This window comes from Patagioenas fasciata, chromosome Z (assembly GCF_037038585.1).
Source record: "Patagioenas fasciata isolate bPatFas1 chromosome Z, bPatFas1.hap1, whole genome shotgun sequence".
Taxonomy (NCBI): domain Eukaryota; kingdom Metazoa; phylum Chordata; class Aves; order Columbiformes; family Columbidae; genus Patagioenas; species Patagioenas fasciata.
Window position 1 is genome coordinate 28192671 of NC_092560.1, and position 20009 is coordinate 28212679.

The 20009-nt window shown below is 40.4% G+C and overlaps 1 long non-coding RNA gene across 1 annotated transcript; it reads right to left on the minus strand.

Annotated features, from left to right (window-relative positions):
• Window positions 1-622: 622 nt before the first annotated feature.
• On the minus strand, window positions 623-10009 carry LOC136114787 (uncharacterized). Its single transcript, XR_010653151.2, has 3 exons — window positions 9908-10009; window positions 5522-5610; window positions 623-749 (listed from the first exon to the last, which is right to left on the minus strand). It is a non-coding gene; the product is annotated as an uncharacterized lncRNA (long non-coding RNA).
• Window positions 10010-20009: the final 10000 nt, after the last annotated feature.

The following is a 20009-nucleotide window of genomic DNA, read 5'->3' on the forward strand; positions in this document are numbered from 1 at the left end:
CCTCCCGAGCTGCACGCCCCGCCGCAGCGCTCGGTCCGCCCCGCCGCAAAGGGGTGCGTCTGCGTGCGGCCTGCCCGCGCTGCGCGGCCGCCAGAACCCCCCTTCGGGATGAGAGAATGTTCCCCGTGAAATAACGCCTCGTGGCCGGCTGTTCTCTCGAGATGTCTGTGCTGGCGAGCGGCGGGTTGAGCTTGGGGCTGGATGAAGTCCTGTCCGCAGCTTGTATTTCCTGTGGCTGCAGGGCGCTGGCAGAGGCGGAGAGGAAGGGACGGTGCCATGGCAACCGCAGGGACAGGAGAGGCGCTGTGGGTGTGGTGGCTCCCTCTGCAGCGCGCGTTGCCCGTGAGATCCCTGCTGCGACCAGCAGGCCCTGGTGCTCAGTGCGGGCAGGGGGCACAGGAGAGGCAGAGGGAGGCTCCCGCCTTCCATCACCCCGTGTTTCCACCCCTGCACTGCACCATCTCACCCTCAGTCTCCTGCCAGCCCTGGCCCTCGCTGTCTGATTTAACTCCTTAACTCTGCGTGGAACTGCTTTTGCTTTTTTTTTTTTTTCTTCCCTGAGTCAGTTTGCTTTTATTTTAAATAAGCATTGGCTTCCCAAAGGTTCAGATGACCCTTTGAGCCCACTCAAGGGAAATGAGCCAGACCATACTTTCCGTGACAATAAGCCGCGCTGGATCGGCTGCATCAGCTGGCTATTCCCATGTGGTGTCCACGGGTCTGGGGGAACACGATCATGCATTTCAACCCTGAAAAAAAAACACTTGACATAGGCTTATGACACAAATTACATCATTAGGTTGGTAGAGTATGAGTTCATATGACAGTACTACAGGAGCTCAGTAAAAAGAGAAGTGTTCAATATTGGCATCTGCTGTCTTTGTGATTATTTTTCTCCTATTGTTTATCTACTGCTTTTATCATTGAAGGCTAATTATGTATCCAGGCTACCATATTGTGCTCGTTTGACTGAAAATGGGTAATTGCGTAACTGTAAATATAAAGTGATCACTACTACAGCAACACCGGAAGTAAAAATATTTTATATTGTTCTGCCTGCCTGAATAATTTCATAGCAGAGTAAATAATAATTGGATACTCTTGGTGCAAGTCCAGTAGACACCACATATTATCATTACAGGTTCATGTATGTTTCAACATCCTCAATCAAAGAGAGCCTGCCATTAGAAAAAATTTAAAGGGACAATGCATTTTAGTTCCCTCACATTGGTCTTAAAAGGTAGCAAACATAGAAACAAACAAATGTAAGTGGAGAAAATTCAGTGTAAAAATTAATTTGTCTGTGAATGCAGATTGACAATTCACAATTAGGAAACTGTGAATACCTCTTTCCACTCACATACATAGAGTGTGTAAAATCTTGAGTCAATGTGAAGTTTTTCCAGTGAATATGAAGAGAAAATAAATACCTCCTTTCGTGTGATAGTACTTCTTAAAATTGCCTTTTCAATATGCAATTCAGACACAAATTCACTGCATGAATTTGGAAGCTTCAATGAATCCTGTACTTTGTATGTTTTAAAATGTAATAGGGGCATCGGTATCTTTTGCACATTACTACCAGATCTCTTAGTCAAAAACAAAAGGGAATAATCTTAGTGATAAGTGACATAAAAATTATTACTTGGTCAATTGCATTTTTGGATGGGCAATTAAATGATTTTTATCGAGAATTTTATAGGATTATAACAGAAGGCCACCAGGAGACCATTTCCAGTCTTTATAGTTAAAAAGTGAGTGCAGAGAAGGATCTTAAAATGATGACTAATCAACGTCTTCATTTAAGTGGCAGTATGGTAACAATGGACATATCTTTCTATCTTCATGTGAGAATCCATTAGAAAAGCTTTCAGTACTAAGAAAAAATGTCCCTCTTTAAGTCTTATGTAAAGCCATCACAAATACTTGAGGAAAGTAGGATTCCTGCAAATGTATTCTAAACAGTGAAGAAATGGAATTAGAAGGTAGAAAATAACTGGCTTTCATTTGATACTTCTGCCTGAATCAAGGCACTCAGTTACACACTGAAGGGAAAATGTGGGTTGTATTGTAAGCCTCCACTCGTAACTATAGTTATAACTTAGTTATATGACTTCCATTATAACCATAAGATAGCCAGATACTGTGTTGCCTAGGCCAGTATGGGGTGATTTGTGAGCTTGAACTTAGGCAGAAAGGGAGAAAATCCTCGTGCTTGACATGTACAGCTAATGGTAGTAGTACAGTGATTGCTGTGTATTAGCCAAATTCCCCTGAACTTAACACTGAATTTAGATAAAGCTCTATTCTCTTAAGAAAGATTGGTGCATCTGTAATAATATTTGAGGGAATTATGGAGTAATCAGTAGGAAAAATAATAACATGACTGGTCTCATTTGTCTGAAGAGACAGAGAAAAGAGACTTTTCAACATGCACAAAACGCTGCTTTGGATGTATATAGAGAGTTGTATAGAGGGCTAAGATGGTTTAAGTCTATATTTGGATAGAAAACTTTTATTACCCTGGTGTGGGTCTAATAATGAAGCAGGCTGTCTGGGTCCTGTGTTTCTGTTAGACATCCAGTTATATTTTTAATTGTGGCTTTGCATTACCTTACATAGAATCTAAATTAAAATTTTGGCTTTGATTTGGTGGTTATGTATTTAAAGAAATTGCAAGAAGTTTACTTCTTACTCCAACCTAAAGAATGTTTAATGGATCTACAACTTTTAAGATATTGGTAAATTTTCAGAAGAGTCAGTGGTTAAATTTTAGATTGAATACTGAGAAAAAAAATCTGGCTATATTTTGAATTACATTGCATGTTCAATCTTTGTTGTTTCTATGAGGGAAACCTTTTACCATTAATATCTGCTTATGCTAAGAAAATAGTCGTGATTCTGTGAGATTTAGCAGCAAAAAACCGTTGAGCTCCCCCTACTGTTTCACTGCATACAGATAAATGGAAAACCTGGATTTTGTTCTGATGAGTAAAATGTTAGTCAGGTAAAAGAAAAAAATTAACAATAAAGAAGTACCATTCGTCAGTTTTTGGTAATGTGCTACTAGCAGTAGAGAGGACTATTTAATTTGTTTTCTGAGTGTTTAGTATTCCCAAGGTTTTTTTTCATTTATAGCATAATGTGCATGAGCATGTACATACTTTCCCACTTAACAATTTACTAATTTTCCTGTGCAAAGATATAATTTAATGTTTCTGCATGCATACAGTTAATCTTGTTGTGTTTACATGTCCATGTAGAGACTCCTGGATGCTAAAGGAAGAAGGCATATATTATGATTATTTCTTTTTGCTATAAAGAATTCCTCTAAGAATTAATCATATGTTGATAATAATTGTAAATTCTGAAGCCTATGATAATATGTTTTTCAATAATAATCTGACAACATGTATGTGCACATGGATGCCTGAATGACACTGATTACTTTATAAGCCAGTAATGCTGTTCTCTCTACAGATGCTTTTTGAATTTTTTAATGTCTCCAGAGAAGGAGACTCCACAGCCTCTCTAGGCAGCCTATTCCAGTGTTCTGTCACCCTCTAAGTAAAGAAGTTTCTCCTTATTTTTAGATGGAACTTCCTGTGCTTCAGTCTGTGCCCATTGCCCTTCATCCTGTTGTTGGACACCACTGAAAGGAGTCTGGTCCCATTCTCTTGACACCCACCCTTGAGATATTTATAAACATAGATGAGATTCCCTCTCAGCCTTCTCTTCTCCAGGCTGAACAGACCCAGCTCGCTCTGTCTCTCCTCATAAGAAAGGTGCTGTAGCCCCCTAATCATCTTTGTGGCTCTCCGCTGAACTACCTCCAGTAGTTCCTTGTCCTTCTTAAACTGCAGAGCCCATGACTGCACACAGTACTCCAGATGTGGCCTCACCAGGGCAGAGCAGAAGGGGAGGATAACCTCCCTGAACCTGCTGGTCACACTCTTAATGCACTCTAGGATACCATTGGCCTTCTGGGCCACAAGGGCACATTGTTGACTCATGGTCAACCTGTTGTCCACCAGAACTCTCAAGTCCTTCTCTGGAGTGCTGTTTTCCAGCAGGTCCACCCCTAACCTGTACTGGTGCCTGGGGTTGATCCTCCCCAGGTGCAGGACCCTACACTTGCCCTTTTTGAACTTCATCAGGTTCTTCTCTGCCCAGTCCTCCAGCTTGTCCTGGTCCCACTGAATGGCAGAACTGCCTTCTGGTGTGTCAGCCCTTCCTCCCAGTTTGGTATCATCAGCAAACTTGCTGAGGGTGCACTCAGTCTCTTCATCCAGGTCACTGATGAACAGGTTGAACAGGACCAGACCCTCTACTGACCCCTGGGGAACCCCACTAACTACATGCCTCCAACCAGACTTTGCACTGTTGATCACAACCCTCTGTGCTCTACCATCCAGCCAGTTCATGATCCATCTCACCATGCATTCATCCCGCCCACACTTCCTGAGCTTACCTATGAGGATGTTGTGGGAATAAGCATCCTCATAAAGTTTCTGCCAGACTGTTCATAGGCAAGCTTAAAGTGGTAGTGTTGTACACTGTCCTGGTTTTGTTAAAAACAAGTTTCTCTTTTAGTGAATTTGCCTGTCAGCTAAAGCTTTCATATTAGCTGCATTTTCCTGGAAAAACAGATACATGTTTTGATAAACATAGCACTGGAATGCAAAGTTATTGGTAAGCATGGATGCACATCTTGCGAGAGGGGCAACGAGAAACAGGTGACCAAGAAGCTGGCCAACAGAGTATAACATCCCATTCATGTGATGCTTCATATAAAAGTGGGAGATGACAAGGATCTCGTCGCTTTTCCGTATGGCCGACATTAGGAGAGGACCTTGCTAGTCATCCCTGCAAGCTGAGGCCTAGTGACAGACTGAATCCAGCTCCGGTTGGCTGTGGAGTCCAATCCAGGACTTCAGGTGCTGGCTCTGCAGTTGCTGAGACTTTCAAGATTGGTTTTGTATATTTTGTATTATTTTCTCTATTCTTATTAGTAGCACTAGTAAAACATCTTTAACTTTTCCAACTCTCTTCTCTCTGTCCTTCTTTCCTTCCCAATTGCCTGTCCTTAGTGGGAAGGGGTGAGAAGAAGGGAATGAAAGGGTAAGCGGGGGTAGAGGAGGTTAACAATACATCTGCCAGCGTTTTATTGTCACCCTGCAATCAAAACCTCGACAAACACACTCTCTCTCTCCCTCTCTCTCTCTCTCTCTCTGTCTCTCTCACTCACACACACACACACACACACACACACACACACACACGCACACACAAATCTTTTATATCACCTTCCTTTTTTGCCAGTCCAACTTCCAAGAAATAGTTCAAGAAACACTGCATAACACTAAATACCATCTGTTCTGCACTGGGGTAGGGGTGAGGTGGGAGTGAACTGGTGTGGGGATCTTTTTGGATCACTGTAAGAAAGGCCAAACAACAAATGACTTAACAAGATAACTGCTTCAAAAAGACAAAGGAGTATAGATAGTGAGCAACATCTTACATCCTTTCAGATGCTGGGCAGCCTGTCTTCATGCAGCATCCAGCAGAACCCCAGTGGATATTGCCATAGCATGCTCTGCAGAGCAGATCCTGTCCATACAGAGAAACTCTTTCAGTCATTTGAGGTAATGTATAATTTCCTGACAAGAAGACAATTCTATCCCTAAAAGATGTTCTTATGACAGTTTATGGTCTGTTAGATAAGGGCAAGGGCCACACAGGAGGTATAATTGCGGGTGCAGAGGAGGAGCTGCCCGCAGACTGCTCTGTCACCATGCATGGGCTGGGTCCGTCCTGTGGCTGGGGAAGGCATGTGGCACAGCACAGCAGGGCACAGCATAGCACAATGTGGCACAGCATAGCATGGTATGGTATGGCATGGTATAGCACGGTATAGCATGGCCCAGCATGCTATGGTATGGCATGGCATGGCATGGCATGGCATGGCATGGCATGGCATGGCACAGCCCAGCCTGAAGGCCACACTGGCATGTGATGCCTGCGCAGGTTAGCTGTGGTTTAGAGCAGTTTCCCAGTGAGGATCAATACATTCCACCCCTTGATCCACAGATGGTGTAGCTTTTCCAAATGTGTATTAGAATTTACAGATTATATTGATCATATATGGGCTTCTCAAGCACAAGTCCCAATAGACCAGGCACGGCCTGTTCAAGATCACCGACTCAAGTACAGTGCCTTCTGCAGGGCTTCCAATACAGCATTTTCTTGTGCTCTTCAAAGCAATCGTGTTGCTCATTCAGTCCTTTGTGCTACTCAATGAAAAAATAAACCAGCTAAACTGAAACGGTTTATTTTTTCTCCCATTTTGTGGTCTCACTAGAGGAAGAGCTTTCCAAGATTCATGAAGACATTTGTTTTTAACCTCAGATCATTCATAACTTTTCTGTCCCCTATATGATGTAAAGTACAATTTAATTGCAGTTTTAATTCTATTTTCCTGCTGCTTAAGTGCACAGTTAATCTTTTGTTTTACGAATGCTGTCACTCACTCTCTTCCATTTAATTGGAAAAAAAACCCTTCACAATCTCCAGAAAAGCTTTATCAAGTCCTTCCTTGGGGCTTACATCTGATATACTACTTAAACAGCTGACTATGCTGAGAAGAGCCAGTTCTAGCAATGAGCCGAGTCCTGTTTGATATTATACTCATAACAGATATTTTTATATAGACATTTATATTTTTATATATAATATAGACTATTTGTATATTCTATATATGGTATATATTATTATCTATTTGTTTATATTCTGTGTTCTAAACTATAGACCCTAGTTTGCTTAATCTCTGCAACATTCCATTTTTGTCTTCATTGCCCCATTTGGCCACTTTGTTTATGTTGCATCACTTCATGCATTAGTACCGGATTGGCTTTGTAAAGCATGTGGATAGACACCAATCAACAGTTTAGGAGTGCATTTCCATTTTTTCTGTAATTCTAGTTAGTGTCTAGTACATTGGGATTCCAGTCCTAATTGAAAGTAGTTGCAAAAGAAATACATATGAGATGCCCTGTGTGCTAATACAAGTATTTTAACAGTACAAGGTCTCTCAACAGGTACATTTTATTCTCTCTGCCTTGGCAAAGCCCTTTCTATATTCATGTGTACCACCTCAAGAGGAGTACAAACTGAATTCAGGGAAAACCTCATCCATGCTGCAAATAAGAACAGAGTAATTATTTTAACAGTTAGAAATGCATTACTATTACTAAAACATCATGATCAATTAGCAGCTCCCTTAGTACTAAGCAAATACAACTTGTTTGATATAGGACACTGTTTCCTTGGTCAGCAGTTAGAATCTGTTTTGCCTCTGGCTGTCTATTTTTTAATTTCCTTTTAGTATATGCTGCTCTCAAAACCTCTGACAAGCTCTCTCCTTTGAAGGAGCATATTCAGTAGACGCATTCTGTGTAATACTCTCCATGATGACCATTTTCTAAAAACACTTCAACAGGCTCAATATGAGTTTGTTATTAAAGAATTACAGTACAGATAACAGAGATGAGTTTACTTTTACACAGAGTTATGTGGCCACATGCCACCAGATAATTTTTATTATTTTTGACTAGTCAGTACGGTACTTATATGTAAAATTCAGCAAAATTACAAAGGCATTCAAGTGTGCTGAATTACCTTCTGATAAAGCCTCTCAGAGACTCGCAGAGGTTTTTTTTTCACGAGACATTGGAAATCAAGGTTTACCTTTGCAATAAAAACATTATTTTGAAGACTGGGAAAACAGGTTGCTCAACCAACAGTGTCTTTCTATGTTAGCATGAACAGTTTAATATTTCAGTGTTTCAGAAATGTTTGGGACATACTCTCTACCCCCAAAAAAATTGACCCTTTAATTGATAAACCACGTAAACCAAATGTGTTTTTTTCTTCCACTAAGAGCAAAGTCTAATCAATATGTCTGTTTAGAAATCCTGACTAGCTACTCCTTAAATAGCAATAAATAATGAATAGCAGTACAAACTTGTAATAGCAATAAATAATGAATAGCAGTACAAACTCATTTATAAATATTAATATGTAAATTTGTGTGATGAGTTCAGTATATTAAAGTTTTTTATTGCATATGATACAGCAACATGCTGTTACTCTTAATCTCATTCAATTTTTTGTGTCTCTTCTTCATAAAAGAACTATCAGCTACAGTGTGAAAATTGCAAAGAACTTTGCTATAGACTCCACTTGGCTCAAACAGATCTACATACATGCATAAAAGTGAAATTACTTTATAACTGTTTTGCTAAATAAGTACACGCTGCAAAGCTAAAAGCAGAAGCAAAAGAGCTTGTCTTGTCTTCCTAACAGTTCATCTCCTGTCTAGGTATTGGTGAATTGAAATACCTGACTGAGTGTCTTAAAGCTAGCTCTACTGTGAAAAAAAAAAAGAGTCTAAGTCTAGAAAATGCCAGTTGAATAGTTTCAAAAGCAGACAGTAAAGCTTCACCTGAAAATATCTTTCTTTCCTTAGGATAATTCTGAATATAAAGAAACAGAAATAGTGATGTAGACTTGGGTTAGTTCCTGGGATTGTAACTCACTGGATCACAACGTAGGCTCCTATTGCTGTTTGCGATTCAGTGTAACCCCTTTCCCAAATACACGAATCTCCAATTCCTAAGAAATAATCTCCAGTGCTGGAAGCAGATTTCAGTATCTGGCTGCTTGAATGTCTGGGGACTTTGTTGTGGTTTAACCTGAGCTTGCAATAGAACCACGATAGCCACTCACTCACCCCCTCTCTTACCTCCTCCCACCCCCTCCCCTCTAGAGGAGAGAATTGAAAGGGAAGGGAGAAACTTGGACTGAGATAAACACAGTTTAGTAAAATAACAAAATACTGATACACTACTAGTAAATATATATATATAATAGAAATAAAAGATACTCAAGGCAATTCCTCACAAACACACTGAGCAGCCAGTCCCAGGAAACATTACTTGGTCCCAAAGAAAGAAGAAAGAGGAAAAAGGCAGAAGGGCTCAGAGACCTCTGCAAAACGGCAAAAGGCGGAACTAGAACTCCTGATCCAAACTCCTACAGCTGTTCCCCAGAGCAAGCAGGAGTGAGAAAGAGCAGAAGAGCAGAAGGCCCAACTCTCCTTATATCTGAAGCATGACGCTAATGGGATGGAATACTGTCATCGATCAGTCTGGATGTCAGTCAAGCTCTGCCCCATCCATGCCCCCTTCCTCACTGCCTCACACCTGTGGGCAGAGCACTCAGAATGTCCTTGGCTCTCAGACCAGAGCAATTAAAAACACTAACTCTGTGCTGGGGTGTTATCTTCTTGTTCTCAAACTAAGTCTAAATAATGAGCATGATAGCTATGAAAAGGAGAGGTTTCTAACTGCATGAAGAAAATTAGCCTATTTTCAGTCAAACTGGCACAGGGCTTCCTTTGAGGTTCCAGACTAAATGTGTTTGTTCATGAGCTGCTTATTTGCCACGTAGGGAATATGGGTAGTCATTGAGACTCTCTGCTCCAGGTCCCTGTCCAGAAGCTTCTTTTGGATCCATTTCTAAGGTACTATCTTAAAACTTGTTATTTCTACTTCTTTTCTTCTAACGTATTTTTTTCAATTGAAAGATAGTTTTTTTGATCAATAGAATTAGCTGTTGGATATTGGACAAATACTGGTTAAATCCCCCATTCTGCAGCTTTCCACTGTTCAGGAAAATGTGAACACAGTGAACATATGTTAAAGCTGTTGATTTGCCACAAAATTAAATGCTAGTCTCTCAATTAACTAGATTAGTCAAGACTAGAGTTAGAAAAAACCCCTAAGAATAAAGACTGAAATATGCTGGAAGACCATTATTGAAGAAATACAGCTCCAAACAGGCATACCTTGTTTTGGATTTCCTCAGCAGTTTCTGAAACATTCAATTAGAGTAGATCGTGGGTCAGTGAACATCACAAGTAGTCTTCACAAGGAAGTCCTGCTGAGACCGCAGAAGAGGCCATGTTAGCTACATATTGGGGACAAGAACCATCTCACTCGAACCACTTTTCAGGTGCTTTGATCAATTCCTGCTCTCCCACTCTTCTCAGAATTGCACGCTGTTTGTACAGGCAGTTTCCCAGCTTTGCTTTTTTTTTAAATGAAACCATCCCTTGAAAAACATCTAGCTTCTGTTTAGTACTTGGTGCAGGATAGTCTCCTCATCTAGTACTCTTCTGGGTATGCGCTCACTGAGTCATTAGCAGTAGTATCTCTTAGAACGAACTGTGATGGCAACTGTACATACCTTGTCAAGATCATTTTATATTAAAAAAAATCAGGCTGTTACTGCTATTTACCTTATGTATTTTTAATTCATTATATTTCTAAGTTTGCTTTGCTCTTCTGACCTGGCTAGACGTACAGTGGGCAGTAGCTGCTTTCTCAATTAGTGTGTTCTTTTCAGAGAGAGAATTACATTATTATTATTACCAGCTGCTGTATATTGTCTCTGGGAACACTGTTCCTGCAGGTATCCATTTGCCTCTGTTATTCAGATAATAACAGTTATCCTTAAGAATATATAGCCAGGAAAAAAAAAAAAAAGGTGTTCAGTTTTCAGAATAGAACATTTCAAGATTGAGAAGCATGTGTGCCTTACACTGTCCTGATAATCATACATATAAATTTTCTGTGTACCACTTCATCTCTTGAGGCTGGGGTTCTGGTCTGGTTCTGGTCTCCAGCGTGTCCAGGTGCTGGAGCTGAGGTTCCCCTGCAGCCCATGGTGCAAACCATGGTGAGGCTGGCTGTCCCCTGCAGCCCATGGAGGTCCATGGGGGAGCAGAGACCCACCTGCAGCCCATGGAGGACTCCATGCCAGAGCAGGTGGATGTGCCTGGAGGGCAACAGCAGCTGATGCAGAGCCCGGGCAGGAGCAGGCTGCTGGCAGCAGCCATGGCCAGTGTGGCACCCACGCTGGCGCAGGCTGTTCTGACAGACTGGACCACAGGGAAGGACCCACGCTGGAGTGGCTCCTAGAGGACTGTGTCCCGTAGGAGGGACCCCATGCTAGAGCAGGGGAACGGCACGTGGAGGGAGCAGCGTCAGAGGAGCTGTCATGGACTGACCACAACCCCCATTCCTCAGCCCCCTGCACCGCCTGGGGTGGAAGAGGTAGAGGAGCGGGGAGTGAAGGAGTGAAGTTGAGCCTAGGAAGAAAGGGGGATTGTAGGAAAGTGTTTTTAGATTTTGTCTTTGATTCTCACCACCATACTATCTTTTTAATTGCAGCGAATTAATCTTCTCCAAGTTGATCTTGTTTTGATCATGCTGGTAATTGGTAAGCGATCACTCTGTCTCAATCTGTGAGTTTTCCCTCTTACTTTGTCTCCCCTCGCCCTGTTCGGGAGAGGAAAGAGCTGGGTGGGCGCCTGGCACCCAGCCAAGGTCAACCGACCACATACGGTGTAATGCATTAGGCCACGTGCCACAGTAAAACATACTGGACTTTTCAGGTGATAATGTAAAATGAGCAGGCACTATATACAACTAAATAATAAAAATGGCAGCTAAAAACTCCTGCATCACTATATCATTATACCTTCAAACTGGATCAGAAACAGTGTCAGCATGGTTTGTATCTACAGTGTTCCTTGTCGGTAGGAGGTCCGAATTTGCAGGCTACTGATTGGTGCCCAGTAACATAAACAAAGTGATCTGTTTGTATTTGTATAGTGATTTTATATTCAGCAGTTAATGTATGTGGGAGAACACACAGAAACACCATTCCTGTTAGATTGTTTTCTCTGCCAGTACAATGATTTATTTATGACTTCTATAGAGAAAATTGGAACAAGGCATTAGAGCTGCAAGCAGGAGTAAAAGGTCATGCAATGGTGTTGAGGAGAACAGAGAAAAAATCTGTGAGAAAAGAACAATCTGCTTCTAGACTTAGACATTACTGGCAGTGAAGTCCAGGGAAAATATTATTTACTTGTTGATAAAAATATTTATATAACCAGTTCTCAGGTACCATCAAACAAATACCACCTCACAACTGGGACAGCATATTCTATACTCCTACTCCTATACTTCTATACTCCTAGACTCATGTTTCTATACTCCCACTCCCTTCATTCCACCCCCTTCAGCTTCCACATGCACTGATTGTGATGCTGGATTTTGTCCTGTAACATGTTTCAAACAATGAGCCTAAGATTGGCTGGCTGCCAGACATCCAGCAAATGTTACTGTGTATATGTCACTGTTGTGAAAATGTCTTTGTCCTTGTCTACAATTCTTAAAAATATTACTGTTTGAGGAAAATGGGAGGTTTCTCTTAGTGTTTTCTAAGTGCCATCAACCACATATAGAGTGCAGTTAATTGCTGAAGTCCCAGTCTTCCAATTTCCTATGCAACTATCATTTTGAGAAAGTTCAAGCTGGATTGCAGACTCTTTAGTGAGTCATGTGAGGTTTCTTACTGTAAACAGATGAAGTCTCTTTATCTATTTTGTGTTCAGTTTTTCAATTTGGATTGTATTAAATACACGTAAAGTACTAACTATACCAGCTTTTGTTTCTGAAAAGTCACTCCTCCGAGGCTCTTGAACAATAACAATATTAAAATTCTTCCTTAATTTTCTATGTTGTCCCAACTGCTTCATCTAGCCAAGAGAATCCAAAACCATGTTGTTTCAGGCTCTTTTAAATAGTTGCACATATTGGATGGATGTCCTAAGTAGTGCTGCCTGACCTCTGAAGCAGCTTCCAGCATAATGTCAAGGATTCGGGGTAAATAACAAGAAGGTAAATCTCTCCTGGAGGAAATGTAAATAACAGGAAAAAAATAATTTTTATATTAAGAAAACTGATTCTACATTATATTAAGCTTTTCTGCTATCATTTTCTCTTTCTTCCTTCTGCAAAATCAGTAGGGCTGAATTCAAATGAATGGCTCTCCATGAAGTGTAAGCCAAGGATGCAAACCACCACAGAAAAGGTATTTCCTATTCTGTGCTCTGCTTTAGAAGTAGTACTCATAGGCTTTTATTTTTGACTCAGGAAGGATGGCAAAATTCAGTACTGAAAACATGATTCTAGTCAGAATGAGAGATACATGAAGCATGCAATTAAATGTTTTTGTTACAGGTCAGGAGGGAGTTCTGGGAGTCACCAGTCATTGGCCCAGTACGAATTTGCAGCTGAAAATACAACAGTGTGCTGGCAATCACCAAAAGGGTGCTGAAAACAGGTCAGAGGTATCTCCTTGTGCTCAAAACCTTGGTGAGCCTGTGGGTTGTGGGTACTGTGTCCAGTTCTGTTTTCTGCATCTAAGAAGGATGCAGAGGAGTTAAGAGGAAGCTCAGAGAAGGGCAGCTGTAACACTGATGCTGTGGAACAGCTTCTTTGCAAGAAAAAATTAGAAGAACCAGGACTTCAGTTTGGAGAAGATAAGCTTCATTGAGTATATGATTACAGTTTTAAAAATCCTGAAGGTGATTGCCCAAGCGCATGCAGAACAGTTATGTACTAAATACGATATTTGCAGAATTTTCTTTCCTCAAAATACTCTCTTGTACAGTACAATCACTCTTTAGGCCTGCTTTTCTCAAAGACAGGTGCTAAAAAATTGTTCCTCCTGTGGTATCCTTCTCTCACGAAGTGAAATTAATTTTTCATTCTGAAGAACAGAGCATTCTCTGAGGAATGTATTTGGAAGTAATACTGTCCTTGTCATTACAATATAGTCTATAATTTATTAAGTTTGGGTTAAAAGTAGGCAAGTTCATTCTTTTATTGCTTGTATGCCTTATATGTTGTAAAAGTTAAACTACTTTTATATTGATAAATAAAACTGGCTTTGTAAAACTCAAAAGATTCTTTGGTATACTTATATTTTTCTTTTTGGTGTTACAAAATTATCAAACTTTGCTTTTCTTTTTATATTTTTATAACTTTTAGGAAGTTAGCAGTTTCTTTTGTATTTTAGTAAACTCAGTGCCTGATTCAGTGCATTGGGCAAGATATTTATTAGGTTGAATGAATTTCTGTTTTGGTACGTAGGCCATTAATGTGTATAATGAACTAGCAAAGCATTCTTCTCAGATAACAGGTGCAAAAGGTATTTTAGGAAGACCCTGAAAAGAATAATAAAATGTGTAATTTAAAAGCCTAGTAAAACCAGTGGAAGTAGATATCTTTAATTTAAAAGAGTAATTTACTTTGAGAATTTACTTTCTTGTGGAAGTTGGTAAGTTTCACCTGAAAGAACAATTTAAAAGAAATCTCTAACTTAGGGTAATTTTAATGCTTTTGAGAAAGAGCAGAATTTGATTTAAACAAGAAAAACGTGTTCCTTCCCTTTGACTGCATTTTATAAAAAATGTTCAAAAAATGGCCTTCAATGCAGTTGAATTATTTAAGACAATATAACTTGTAGTGTAATGGGATTATGTGATGGAATACTGTTGCGAAAATAGATCATAGCCCACATTTTGTAATGGGTTGTCTCCCCAAAAGATCCTGATCTAAAGCCTTATCTACACATTTCTCTGAACTTGAACATTTAGGTGCAAATCTAGATTGGTATCCATGAAAAAAAAAAACTTTCTAAGATTAAATTTTAGTTCATCCTTGGGAAATTATAAATTATATAGCAAAATATGTAGATAATATTACCTCAGTACAAAATAATAAAGACTTTCTAATTGTTTTCATGAAGTTGCAGAACACTAGGCAATATTTTATAAATAAGTTCTGAATTTCTATGGTTTTCATTACAAATTTTTAATAAAGGCCTCCTACATTCTAATAAAATACACATTCAAGCTTTACTTCAGGTGAAAATCAAGGCTGATCTTTTAGTTCTCTCATTTTAAAAAGAACTTGTATCTAGAGATATAAAATGGTCTGTGAAATACCCTGATATAAAATCTCTCAAAGACACAATAACAACTATACAGATATGCAAAAATTATGAGTCTGAGCAAGCTTCATTTAATGTCACATGAGGACTCGCCATTAACAGAAAATAAGAAGTCATTATAGATTGAGTAAAATGTCAGAAGTGATTAAACTACCGATGATGGAAACCTGAACAGAAGAAATACATCTATTATCGCTTATTATGCACTACATATTTGATGAATTAACCCGATTTCTTTGACTTTCAATCCAAGGTTTAGGCCTCTTCCAGAGGCAGTGGAAGCAGGGACAGGTGTCCTGGGAAGAGTAGTGACACTGCCCAGTTGTGCAGAGTTGGGATCAGGAGGACCAAGGTGCAGCCAGAGCTTAACGTGGCAAGGGATACAAAAAATAACAGGAAGAGCTTCTACAGGCATGTCAACCAGAAAAGGAAGGTCAAAGGAAGCGTAGGCCCCTGATGAGCAAGACTGGCAAACTGCTAACAACGGACAAGAAGGCTGACGTACTCAACTTCTTTGCCTCAGTCTTCACTGGCAAGCTCTCCTCCCACACCTCTCAAGTGGATGAACCACAAGGGACTGGCGGATCAAAGTCCCTCCCACTGTGAGGATCTGGTTCCTGACCACTCAAGTAACTTGAATAGGTTTATGGGACCTGATGAAATGCATCCCAGAGTCCTGAGGGAACTGGCTGATGTAGTTGACAAGACACTCTCCATGATATTTCACAAGTCATGTCACTCAGGTGATGTCGTTGGTGACTGGAAAAAGGGAAACATTGCACCCATTTTAAAAAGGGTAGAAAGGAGGACCCCGGGAACCAGCAGCCTGTGAGCCTCACCTCTGTGCCTGGAAAGATCATGGAACAGATCCTCCTAGAAGCTCTGCCAATGCACATGGAGGACAGGGAGGTGATTCGAGACCGCCACATGGCTTCACCAAGGGCAAGTCCTGCCTGACCAACCTGGAGTCCTCCTATGATGGAGGCCAAAGGAATGGCTATGGACATCATCTATCTGGACTTCTGTGAAGACTTTGACATGGTCCCCCACAACATCCTTCTCTCTAAATCGGAGAGAGAGATTTGATGGCTGGACGGGTTCAGTGGATGAGGAACTGGCTGGATGGTCACACCCAGAGGGTAGTGATCAATGGCACAATGTCTGGATGGACAACAGTGACAAGTCGTGTCCCTCAGGGGTCTGTATTGGAACCAGTACTGTTTGATATCTGACTAACACAGACATGGGATTGAGTGCACCCTCAGCAAGTCTGTGGATGACACCAAGCACAGTGGTGCAGTTGACATGCCTGACGGACAGGATGCCATCCTGAGGGACCTGGACAAGCTTGAGAAGCGGGCCCATGCGAACCTCATGACATTCAACAAGGCCAAGTGCAAGGTCTTGCACCTGGGTCGGGATGACCCCTGGTATCAGTACAGGCTGGGGGATGAAGGGATTGAGAACAGCTCTGCAAAGAAGGACTTCGGAGTACTGGTGAATTAAAGATAGGACATGAGCCAGCAATGTGTGCTTGCAGCCCAGAGGCCAGTTGTATCTTGGGCTGCATCAAAAAGAGCATGGCCAGCAGGTCGAGGGAGGTGATTCTGCCCCTCTGCTCTGCTCCGGTGAGACCCCACCTGGAGTTCTGTCCTTCTCTAGATCCCTCAGTACAGCAAAGACATGCACCTATTGGAGAGTGGCCAGAGGAGGCCACAGAAATGATCAGGGGGCTGGAACAGCTCTGCTGTGAGGACAGGCTGAGAGAGTTGGGGCCAGTTCAGCCTGGAGAAGACAAGATTCTGGGGTGACCTTGTTTGCAGCCTTTCAGTACTTAAAAGGGGCCTGTAAGAAAGATGGGGACAGACTTTTTAGCAGGGTTTGTTGTGATAAGACAAGTGGTGATGATTTTAAACTAAAGGGGGGAAGATTCAGGCTAGAGATGGGGAAGAATTTTTTTACTATGAGGGTGGTAAAACACAGAAACAGGTTGACCAGAGCGGTGGTAGACGCTTCATCCCTGGAGACATTCAGGGCCAGGCTGGACGGGGCTCTGAGTAACCTGATCTAATTGCAGATATCCCTGCTCATTGCAGGGGGGTTGGACTAGAGGACCTTTGAAGGTCTCTTCCAACTCAAACTACTCTGTGATTCTATGATTCTCTTACCCTGTATAGCTAAGCACAGGTTTGGAAATGAAAGCTGTGTAAGAACCATATTCTGCTTCATCCTATGCAGCAGCTGTCATTGCCTGATCTTTTTCAGACCAAGGTGCACTGGCATTCAGCAGGAATACCTGGCTGCTCAGCAGCTGTGCCAAGTACAGTAGCCACCTGGCTGTCGTGGTTCCTGTCTATGTCTCTCGGGAGATGCTCTAGCTGGAAAATTCTGTGTTCTTAAGGCATTAGGATACCCTTGTAATACCACCTTATGCATTAATATTCCAAAGCTGGCCTGCAGACAGCCAATATTCCTCCTTTCAACCATGTAATTCTGTGATGAGTCTGCTGTAAAGCATATGATTCATCAGCAGATAGAAAGCATATCTGAAAGATACCCTAATGAAGAACCATGTTTTCTGTCTTTCTTCAGCATTGGTATTCAAAATTAATTTGTATTTCAAAATTAGCACATAGTAATTACTCCTGTTACTATAACTTACTCTGGCAGCTCAGGCTGTGCAGGTCTGTGTAGTGCATCAAAACAGTGTGACTAAGCCTGTGCAATGAAGCCTAGGAAATAGTTCCCAAGCTAGGAGAGAAATTAAGGTCAAGGACAGTTAGCTAAAGGTGCTTTTTTTTCTTATGTATTAATTAAATAATAAATTTTACATACTTAATTATCTGTTTCAGCAGAAAAAAAAGGTGCTATTTCAATTATTTTATATATTTAATTTATAGTCTTATATGTACTATTGTATATAATTCTACATATACATGTTATGTATTTTATCCCACATACAAGATGATGTATTGTTATATATATATATATATATATATATCTTATTTAGTATCTCACATATATCAACACACAGTAAATGATGTTACTATTTTTGTTCATACTTTCTATAACCTCCACACTCATTATTTAGTCATTTCCTAACTTTTAGGCATTTAATTTTCTGGGTGATTTTTTTCATTGTGGCTTTCTGTTAAATTTATAACAACCAATGACTTTCAGAATTGATCTTGGATAGTTTTCAGTACAACTTTTTGGGGAATAAAGATTTATTTTCTAAGACTCTTGTACCTAGATGGTTGGCTTTGTTAAACAGCAATTTTGAAAACTAGAAAATTAAAAAAAAAAAGGGGGAGATAAGGAGAGACAAAAATACAGAAACGGTTTTCTGTGCATATCTGACAGTGAGACTGAAAGAAAAAATTATTCTGCAGGCTAGAAACCTAGCTTTTGAGAATAAAAAGCAAGCCAGTGGTAGACAAAAGGAAAAAAGTCCTATTTCCACTGAACAACTGCTTTGCATTCAGACATTATCCAATGAACTTGGAGCTCCCAGTCTACTAAAATGAGTGCTAATCCATGGAATGCATGGCATGGCTGGCTATTGCAGAGAGAAAATAACTGAATCTATTTGGCCTATATCCAACTCAAGATTTCTAAAACAAATAATATTTACTCTTGCGTTCTTTTTTTTTTCTTTTCCCCCTTGCTCCATAAATATTTCACTCTTCCATCTTGACCAAATTTTTCTTTCTTCTTTCCTTTCAGGCTGTCCAAACTGTATCTCCTTACCACTGCTTCAGTCTCCAGTGCCCACTCCATGTTTCAAGAGTTTTTGTGCAATTGCTTATTATCAGCAGAACTTCTTTCTTTGTAGCAAGTTTCATACCTCTTTGGATCTCTCAGTGTGCCTTACTGTGGAAATTCACAAACAGTGACTCATTTTTTTTTAACTTGACATGCCTTTGGACTGCCCTAAGTTAGACACTGAGATTATGTGGTTTGTTTTACATGTTTTGTGTGTTTTAAAGGACCATGTCCTGTTGCAGTGTAACGTAAATAATAAATAACACTGTGCGCTTGTCATTATGCAATCATGAGCTTCCAATAGAAGTATGGTAAAGCTGTCTAATGACACAATGAAATAATTACTTCCTCCTTGCTTTAAGCAAAATATTTACATGCTCTACCAATACATTGTTTGTTTGAGGAATGTTGCCACCTAGCAACAAAGGATCCTCTCAGGCTTCTGCACAAAAGCTATAAAGAACTGCCCTAGCAGCAGCTCTTATATCTTTTTCAAATAGTTTTGGAAATTTTGGTTTTGTCCATTTGCCACTTAGCATTCAGTGCCAGCTGGCATTCTGCACAACAGAGGAAAATTGCTATTTAGTTGTAGAAGTAGACTTTAAAAGGCTAGATACAGGAGTTGTGTTTTGTTTTTTTTGTGGCTTTTTTTTTTTAATGGTAATTTGTTCCTTAACACATACTATGCAATAAGCGATAATGTAGAAGAACACCAACCAAGCAGGATACCTGCCAGATGTCCTCATAAAGCCAAGAGGAAATATCTGCTGCCCACCCACAGTCAGGGTAGAGTGCACAGCCTTTTTTTTTCTCCCTGATGCCTCTAAGGAAGCTAACACAGTCCATCGTGTGAGAGGAGTGACAAATGTTTGTAGTGTTAAATCAGATAAAAAATTATAATTAGTATACATTAAACAAACAAAGAGAAGAATTTTGAATCACAGCAGTTCTGTCCCTTCTTGAAATCCCAGTCTCTACAGTCAACAGCATAACTGACACCGAAATTGATAACAAAATGCAAGGTTGGAGAGTCTCCAGTATATAACGTCTGCGAACACCAGGTCTGTCCATGCTGGAATCTTCACAGATGCTTTCTATTTTTCAGTGTGCTGTTTTAAGTGAAATTGAGTTTCCTGCTCTGCTGCTAGCAGTTTTGTTGTTTGGATTAGTTTGACAACAAGAAGGTAACACCCCAAGAGAGAATTAATGTTTTTCTCCAAGTAACTTTCCAGCATCTTTGAGTTTGAACAAAGAGAATGTGAAAACTTACTGTTATCCTAGTTGTTGTCCAGAAGCCAAGGTCTTTCTGGGCT